Genomic DNA, 9,815 nt, shown 5'->3' with positions numbered 1-9,815 from the left:
GAGTAACAGAAGCTCCAATGCTAATACAGTGCTGCTAATACACTTTTCAGTTTTATATCTACTTAATATAAATCTAAGTTGTCATGATGACAATCTAGGACACAACCCTAACCCTAATTCTTACATGGCATCATATTAGCATCCCAATGCTTATGTGGCATCCTATTAAAATTTAGAATTTTTATCACTTTTATTTTAATTCTTCACAACAACTCCAATTCAATACCACAATTAATAATAATATTAAAATAAATAATAATAATATTAATAATAATAATATAATAATATTAAACCATCACTATTAATAATAGTATATTAATATTTGTACCAAAAATAAATAAATAATAGTATATTAATATTAAACCATCACTATTAATAATAATAAAATAATATATCTAACTAATAATAATAGTAAAATAATAATAACAACTATAATAATAATATTAATAATAAAATAATAATATAATAACCGACCATCATAATAAATAATAATAATAATAATATATTCAATTAACACTATTATATCTTAAGATCCTAATTCTCTTTCTTTTATACAAAAAAATCTTTAATTCTCAAATAATAATAATAATAATAATAATAATAATAATAATAATAATAATATAATAATAATACTAAACCATCACTACTAATAATGATAATATAATATCTAGCTAATAACAATAGTAAAATAATAATAATAAATATAAAGCTTCTCAATCTAAACCAAAATTAAAAATTTATATTTATTTTAAATATAAATATCAAATATATGTTGCTTTAAAAAATTGTCAAAAAAATATATCATAATTTTTTTATAATTTATAATTTAGATTGATCTACTTTTATATGTATTATAAATTTAATAATTAATAAAATTTAATTAAACATTTTGAAAATTTATAATAAATAATATGATAAAAAAATCTGAATTGAATTGACCTACATATAATAGAAAAATATCAAATATTAAGCATTTAAGTTATATATAACAAGGCTTCTCAAGCTAAACCAATTTTCTAAATTTTTTATATTTTATAGAATTTTATATTTATTTTAAATATAAATCTCAAATAAATTTACATTAAAAACTGTCAAATAAATACATTATTAATTTCTTAAAATTAATATCCCGATTAACATTATTTAAAGTATTTTACAATAATATTATATGTATTATATGAATCTATTGTCTATTAAAAAAGTTATAATCGAAATGAGTTTATGGATTCTAATAAATATAAATATATAAAATGTTACAATAATATTTGAAATAAATAATAATAATTTTATAAACAACTATAATATATAATTCAAATGTATTGAACATTATGGAATTGACAAAAAAAAACTATATTAATTAATTTTGTATAATTTACAATTTTAGTTCATAAAATACTGATAATATGTGAAAAAACTTATAATTACTATAATATAATTTTAAATCTCTCTATTTTTTTATCCGATGTCTAACTCTCTATTTAATGTACATTAAAATATTACTATAATGATTTTTTTAATTGGTAATAAATCACTTAAATATAACTCTTTCGGTTTTACAAATAATGTAATTAAAAGTCTTATATCAAAAATAATTATTCACTTTATTATTGATTATGATTATCTATTTAAGGCATATATATATATATATATATATATATATATATATATATATATATATATATATATATATATATATATATATATATATATATATATATATATAAAAAATACAATTGTAAATATATATTTAATAATTTAATGATTTGATAAAATTGTGAATCTCTCCTTTTTTTTATTTAATTGAATTAAAATATTAAATTATTAAATATATTTTTTAATTCAATTATATACCACTATTTTTTCTAGCAATATAAATATTATTTTATTAACTTGTTACTTTCTTTTTCATTATTCATATTCTATCATATTATCTATCATATAAGAAAAGTCTACCATTTCCTATTCAATTGGCCTATCCACATCAGCAAAACACTCCACAAAATTCCACATCAGCTTCCTCAAATTTATTTCCTCACCTTGCATTGCAGTTACACTTTGGTTGATCAATATTCATTCTTCAATTCATTCACGTTAAACTTCTAGCGGTTACGTCTCCTCATTATCTCCACCATTACGAAACTGATTTATCATTCAGCAACCACTTCCAATCTTCTTCTTTTAATTACAAAAGTGACAAAACTTACCACAAATGGAGAGCTGTATGCCCGAATCGGAAGGATTCCGATTGAAGATTTCCGTTGAGCGGTATGTACGTGGCGCTCGGTGGAGGACGTCGGTTCTGGGTGGATCGCGGCCGTAGCCGCTGATGATGGTGGTGGTCGGGTTATCACGGTTTGAAGCGGCGTGCTGTGGAGGTTACGCCCGATGTTTTGTCGGAAATGTTGGTAATGCTCCTGTGTGTTTCCGGATCTGTTTTGGTTCCTTCGATACCACCGCTTTTTTTATTTTTTATTTTTTACTCTGTTGTGTTGTAACTTGCAGGCTGCATCTCATAATATTTTTTTTCCAGGTTTTTGAATTGGATTGATTAATGATGATTGTTGGTATACGGTTGTTATTCTGTTTTGATGCAGGTTTTTGTGTGTAGTTTGGTGAAAGTTATATAGCAACGTGTGTGTTGTGTGATGATGGTGGTGTTAATGGAGTTTGAATATTGTGTATGGGTATTTACAGTGGAAAAATATGAATGAGGGTGTGTTACCGTGCGTGAAATTGTTTTCAAATTCGCTCCCCCTTTACAGTAGAACTCACTGTATATATATGATAATTTTTCTATTTTCTTTGTTCTCTTTATTCCATTATATTTGGTATTTTTGATTTGGTATGTATTGACTCTTGCACTTTTCTTTTGTTTGATTGTTTAAAGTTCTAAGATTGGTGTAGCTCAGGACGCTAACGACATTGACGATGGCACCTTGGAGATAGGAATGGGTATGCTCACCTTTCATTATTTGTAAGGATGCTGATGTTGACAAGGCTGTTGAAATTGCACACTTTGATCTATTTTTTAATCAGGTTTATGCATCACCATTCCACAACTGTGTTAAGGCTGTTGAACCGGTTTTGCTTTTAAGGTGTTGAATAAATATACTGGAAGAACGACGGGCTGTGTCGATCTTGGCCAGAAGGGTGATGCTCGCGGTGATTGGTTTCGCTTTTTGATGACCCTTCACAGTGGTCGGGTTTGATTAAACGGTGAGTGGTTTACGGTGGTTTTGTTTTCAGGCTTTTCAAATGTCAATCACGGGGCTGTGATTCAAATCTTACTATTGTAGGTTTTTTTGTTTTCAGGATTTTCAAACATCAATCAATTGGTTCCAGATGAATCCCAGCGAAAGCCTCCCTGTTTTCCAAAACGGGTCTCACATCATTTACAAGGCTATTGATATAATACAGTATGTTCCCTTCGAGTTTTCATTCTGTCATAATTGCTTTCAATAGATGTTCATAATTTCAGAAACTTTATTTTAAATGCTTTTATTATAAAAGGACGTTTTATAGGGTCGTGGATTTTCAGGTACATAGAAAGAATTGTTGTGGTCTCTGCAGGGTCTGAGGATGTTAGTAGCAATAGGAAGGAAGTGATTGAATGGATGCAAAAGATACAAGAATGGATTCCTAAATATTTTACTCTTTTGCATATACCAGACAAGTCCAATCTCAATTAATGTTTGATGGATGTCAAGTGAGTGAAGTGAATATATCTCTGGATGAAATTACTCTCTCCTTCATTGGCGTAGGTTCTCCATAATGTATTTCTTTATTTATATTGGATTAGTATGCTTCTGTTGAGCCAAGGTCAAAATACATGTTTCACTTTTTTATGTGATTGCTAACTACGTAATTTGCTTCCGTGTTCTGTACATGTTGAGGTGTGTCGTGTAGAATTGTTAGGTAGTAGATAAAGTGTTGTTGTAGCACCGTGGTGCATTGGAATTTGGACTTGCTACTTTTTTGTGTGACCAAGCCGATGAAATTGTTTTGGATTCTCGAGTTTGGCATAGAACTTCTGCTATGGCTAAGTTTTGAATTGTTGAAGGCGATGAAGAGATGGAGATTGTTTGATGACTTTCTGTGAAATTGGAGAGTGAGTGATGAATGAATGTTGAAGAAGATAAGAGTTGAAGGTGATTTTTGCAGCTTTATAGGTTGATTCAGTTGGGAGAAATCAGTTAGAGATTCAGTTACAAATTGAATGGATGAGATGGTTGATTCGGTTAAGAGGTAACTGCCACTTTTTCCATTTTTTTGTTATGAGTTTCTATTGAAATTGGGTTGGCTGATTTCTGTTATATTCTGTTATTGAGTTAGAAAACTGATGTAGATTTATTTTATTTTTCCGTTATCCTCTTGTGCAGAGTTCTGTTAGTGAATATGCGGTTTAGTTTGTGGTGTGGTAAGAATTTTATGTGGTTTGACTTGATGTTGGGGTGTGTATAGTTTATATACATTTTTATCTGTACAAATTTTTATTCATCTGAATTATATGTATCCTAACTATGCTAATGCAGGCAACTGCAGGATTGAGGGCTTTGGTAGGGTATGCTTCTGATAAGATCTTGCAAGCGGTAAATATTTCTTGGTGCGTGCATACTCAACATTCTAATCTGTACTCAGGATTCTAATGTTGCTTGCCATAGCCATACTTCAAGCTGCGGTTGGAAGTCAAGCTATCATCACCGGAACTTTCTCGATAATCAAACAGTGTTCCTCTTTAAGATGCTTCCCAAAAGTCAAAATTGTTCACACGTCGTCCAAAATACATGGCCAGATTTACATTCCTGAGATTAACTGGAGTCTGATGATTCTTTTCCGTGCTGTTACATTTGGTTTTCGAGATACCGAACGCCTCAGAAATGTTGCAGGTAACTCCACTATTTTGGAATAATTTCATGTATTGATCAATCCAATTTCATCTCAAAACTTTGACTACATTGGTGTGCTATATTATTCTATATTTTCGCCTTTGACATAATCATGATGAAGAAGAAGCATATGTTCCGGAGAATGCAAACACTATTAAACACCTGCAAGCTACTGCCAGAAAGGAAGTCCTCCCACTTTTTGGTCTTGAAAAGATTTGGAAAATCCTCAAAATCTTCCAAAATAGAGCAGCAACTAATCATGCGGCTAAGGAAAAGCAGAAGGTATAGCAAACTACTTCCTATATCCATAATATGATTGTATGAAGAATGAATGGGATCATTCTATAAGTAATTGATTCACTTCAAATTTAATTTTTGATTAGTTTTTTCCTTCTAATAGGTGACTTTTTGATACCTCAAATAACCACATACATGCTATATAAAAGCTTTTTCTGTTTCTTGCAGGAGGAGTGAGTCTTGGATGTGCTGACAACACAGGTGCTGCAGGGACATATTATGATGCTGTTCCACGCAGTCTTACCATTTGCAATCATAATCTGTCCACACAAACTTATACACTTATATTAGAGTTTCCTAAGGCGCCTCTTTGGACAAATATTTATATCTAGAATCAGGCCAAGGCATTGTTTCCTTTATACTGGAGCCATGTTCAGGTGAAGTTGTACAGGGTTCAGTTCGGTTCGATAAAGAGCATTCAATTCTTTCTATGTGAAGGAACTTGATGAGGCTTTAAAAACGATTGTCTTTATATACATGACAGTTCCAACCAACCAGTGCAAGTGAGTTGAACTTGTGACCTTGAAGGTTGTTGTCACGATTGTCGAGCGTGTTACAATGTGGCTGTTTGTGTTGGTTCAGCAGCGATGGTATGATGGAGGAGTATTGTTGCTGCGGTTTTGAATGGTTGAAAGGGGGGTATTGTGTGAATGGTTGTTGTTAATGTGATGAGGACATATTGCTATTCAGCAAGCTAAGGACAGATTGCTAACTCACAATGCAGCCTTTGAAGTTATAATCATGAAACTGATCCCTAGAGTATCAGTCATGGAGAGCATTGGTTCACTGAGAATAACTGGAGCTTACAGGCTCATGACACTTTTCAGTATTTTACTGCTTCTGCCTCAAGTCAAGATAGGCAGTAGTAGATGTAACTTCTGCAGTTTCGTTCCGAGAATGATCAGTCCACGAAACAACAAGGTTGAGCTGTTGGTGACTCAATAAATGTTGAAGTCTCAAGGAATAAAGAATTTAGGCTGCCGTCCATATTGCGCAATACGGTTTATTTCTATCATGAATTAAGTTAATAGATCCTATGGTACTCAAAGGAACTCATGTGTGATCGAGGAAGAGTCTTCGAAGGTAGTTCTGAGATGGAGGAGGGGTATATATCTCAGTTGCTTCTGTTTGGTGCAAGAGATGGTAACTCAGTAGAGTAATTTAGAGGGTTCTGTAAGGCATTGCCTTAGATCCGTGAAAGTATTTGTAACCAGTTACAATTTGGTCATAATTTTCCGGCGTCAATCTATTATGAGCAAGCTGTGAGTGTGGTTTCGCTGTAGAGGAAAAGTTGAGAAAAGAAAAACCGGATCTTCGGATAGAAATGGTGAGGTGATTACCATGGTAGTAAGCAAATAGATGGTGGTTTTGGAAAGTTTCATTTGAATAGGCCAGTCCAATTTCGAAATACGGAGGCATGCTAGAGGCTTTAATATCCGGTGGTTCTTAGATCGAGATTTCGTCACACAAGAACTTGCATTGTTTAGCTGTATGTAATAAAACTTATATGTCTTTGAATGCCCTGATTGGCATGTGTTGAAGGTTTTAATGGATGATTATTTAGATTGCTTACGTGATCCTGAAACCTTAGTTGTTGTTAATTTTTGTAGCTTTTTCAAATGTAAACTGAAAATAGAATTGGTGAGCGTAGTTTAAGTTGTTTCGGGAATATTCTTTACTTGTATCTTGAATATTATGAGTTGGATAATTTTTGTATTCTTTTCATGTTTGTTTTCAATTTTCTGTCAGAACAACGAGACTCTTCCTGAAAGTATTATTGGAAATTTCTTTACCCACCTCCTAACCTTCTTACCCACCTCTGGCGAAATTACCAAAATACCCCTTATTTCGGAAATACATTTCCGAAAACGTACTTTTATTGGAAAAAAAAGGTGTTTTCGAAAATGCACTTCCGAAAATACGAAAAAAAGGTGTTTTCGGAGATGCATTTCCGAAAACACCCCTTTTTTGAGTTTTCGGAGATGCATTTCCGAAAACACTCCTTTTTGGGAGAGGGAGGTGTTTTCGGAGATGCATATCCGAAATATTCCAAGACCAAATTGGTCTTGGAATGTTTCGATATATATTTCCGAAATAATTTAATAATTATTAAAAAATTAAAATCAAGGTGAATCAATACAATTAATAGGTATAAAATGAAAGTGAATCAATAATTTTCTCAAGATTCTTACTTAAAATAATTTTCTCCTATTTTTAGTAATAAATAATTTCCTCTCTAATAAATCATAATTCCCTATTCTCATACATAAAATAGATTTTTCACATTTTTGTATAACTATCTAATTATACTTCATATAAAAAAAATCATAATGCTAAATATTTTTGAATTTTTTTTTATTTTTATTTAAATTTAATCATATTGAATTCACTTAATATAAATAATAAAGTTGTTTCATTTTTAAATATAATATATACAAATTCACAAAGTGTCTATAAAAAATATACAAAAACTAAATAATAATTAGCATAATAATTTTATTGTGAAAAAAAATATATAATTGTATTTTAAATAATTGTGAAATTTGTTTCAAATAATGAATACACGTTTTTTTAATTAAAAAATCACATTTTTTTTCTTAATAAATAATAAAAATAATGTATTATAATTAATAATAATAATAATAATAATCACGTAATTTATATTAATTTTTCTTTAAAATACGTGATTTTTAATATTTATTTGTAGGAAATGTTATTTTTTATTAAATAATGATTTATCTCAATTTAAAACAAATTACAATTTTGATAATTAAGAAAAATTATATTCTACAAACTTATTTTAATTTTTAATTTTCAAATTATAAATTTTTTAATATTAATAAATAATAAACGTTATATTGAAATAAATAAAAAAATATGACCTTCAATCAAATTTTGTTATTTTTATTTAAATAAACTTATATTATATATACTTTATATACACTATAAAAATTGTTATATTTTTAAATAGTGCGTTAAAATATAAAAACTATATAAACAGTAAATATAAAAACAAACAAGGATTAATGATTAATCCAAAAATATTATATAAAGTGAACAATGAAATTGATAATATTTTGTAATCATTTTTAAACATTTTAAAAAATATTATATATATTTTTTATTTTTACATATTTGTGTGCTTATTATTCATTATTTATGCACATTTTGAGCATTATTTTTTATTCTATTTAAAATTGAAACAATTTTATTATTTACTTTAATTAATTGAATATGAATTTTTTAAAGAAAATAAAACCGTGAGTTTTGTTTTAAAATAAGAATATTGTAACATCCCTATTTACCTGAGTACGATTATGAAGTACTAAGAGAGAATTATGGAATAATTATGCATTAGGAAGGGAAGTTGTTAGAATGGAAAGAGTTTAGTTAGAATTCAACTAATGGCATGATGGTAATTATCACTTAGTTTGAGGGCATAATGGACCTTGAGTAATGTTGCATGATATAAGGCCTTGTTTGGGTGCATGCTATTCATTTTTGTTTCACAATTCAGAATTTGGAGCAAGAGAGAAAGGAGGAAGTTATGTTCATCAATTCCATTTTCGCACCTTGGGTACAGCCTCCACTAAATCAGGTATATCTCTCAACTCGTAACTCCGATCGTAACGATTCTGGTCCCATTGGATAGCTAACGAATTTCTCTTCGATTTGCACCTATGGTTCGCGTTCATAGCCTCTGTTTCGAAGGAGAAAACTGACCTTGAAGTTGTGTCAGTGATGCTGAAAGTGGGTACAAGTGTGATTACGGATTTGATGAAGATGGAGTGAAACTTTGGCTATGGTGGGAGTCCAATGGCAGCAAACATCATCTTTCTAAACCTCCATTTTAGCAAGGTGAGTCCTTTAGATAGAACTTGGGTAGGATTTGGGGAAGAATGCATGTCAAGGGTTTAGATTGAGATAAACATATTGCATGCTTAAATGAATGATAAATGTGATAAATTGCTAATTGGTAATTTTATGTAATACATGCTTGATTAATGCTTAGATTGTGTTTTATGTATGTAATGTGTACATTAGATCACTATTGCATGTTGGAAATTCGTTCAGAATTGAATCATGATGATTGGAATTGATATAGGACAATTGGGACTGGTTTAGAGCTCCTAAAAATGCAGAAAAATAGTTCTGGTTCAGTGTAACCGGTTACGGTTGTTGGTGTAACCGGTTACGCTGCTGAAAATGCAATTCTGGGCTATTTTTCGTGCTCGTAACCGGTTACGGTTTTGGCGTAACCCGTTACGCTGGGCAAAAGTGCAAAAATCAGCAAACTTTAGAAAGTCATAACTTCCTGCTCGGGTATCGGAATTGCGCAAACTTTATATCGTTGGAAAGCTAGCGACGTGTACTTTCTAATAGAATTCGTTCCCAAACCAGAATGTTTGATTTAATCATATTTTAACCCCACTTAGTGTGTCTTGTCGAGTGAAATTGTATGTGACTATTTCCCCCGAGAACAGTTCCGTTCCGTATAGGGAACCGAGTGTCTCTTTAGCCGTGTGAGACTTGTTTAATTGGTATTTAAACATGCTAATGTCATTTATGATCATGGATATGTTATTTTTAATATGTGAATCATTCATGATTAGAATGGATTAATCTCATTGC

General features: G+C 30.3%; 1 long non-coding RNA gene across 6 annotated transcripts; it reads left to right on the top strand.

Annotated features, from left to right (window-relative positions):
• Positions 1-1,985: 1,985 nt before the first annotated feature.
• Positions 1,986-5,728, top strand: LOC131616887 (uncharacterized). 6 transcript variants are annotated; one of them, XR_009288302.1, is made up of 9 exons: positions 1,986-2,405; positions 2,888-2,952; positions 3,037-3,216; positions 3,313-3,416; positions 3,571-4,245; positions 4,380-4,417; positions 4,533-4,886; positions 5,008-5,168; positions 5,352-5,728. It is a non-coding gene; the product is annotated as an uncharacterized LOC131616887 (long non-coding RNA). The 6 variants fall into 6 exon arrangements; XR_009288299.1 differs by having other exon boundaries at positions 3,539-4,245; XR_009288300.1 differs by having other exon boundaries at positions 3,523-4,245.
• The last annotated feature ends 4,087 nt before the right edge of the window (positions 5,729-9,815 follow it).

Source organism: Vicia villosa, linkage group LG7 (genome assembly GCF_029867415.1).
Source record: "Vicia villosa cultivar HV-30 ecotype Madison, WI linkage group LG7, Vvil1.0, whole genome shotgun sequence".
Lineage (NCBI taxonomy): Eukaryota > Viridiplantae > Streptophyta > Magnoliopsida > Fabales > Fabaceae > Vicia > Vicia villosa.
Note: the sequence above shows the minus strand (reverse complement) of the source record. Positions and strands in the feature narration are given on the sequence as shown.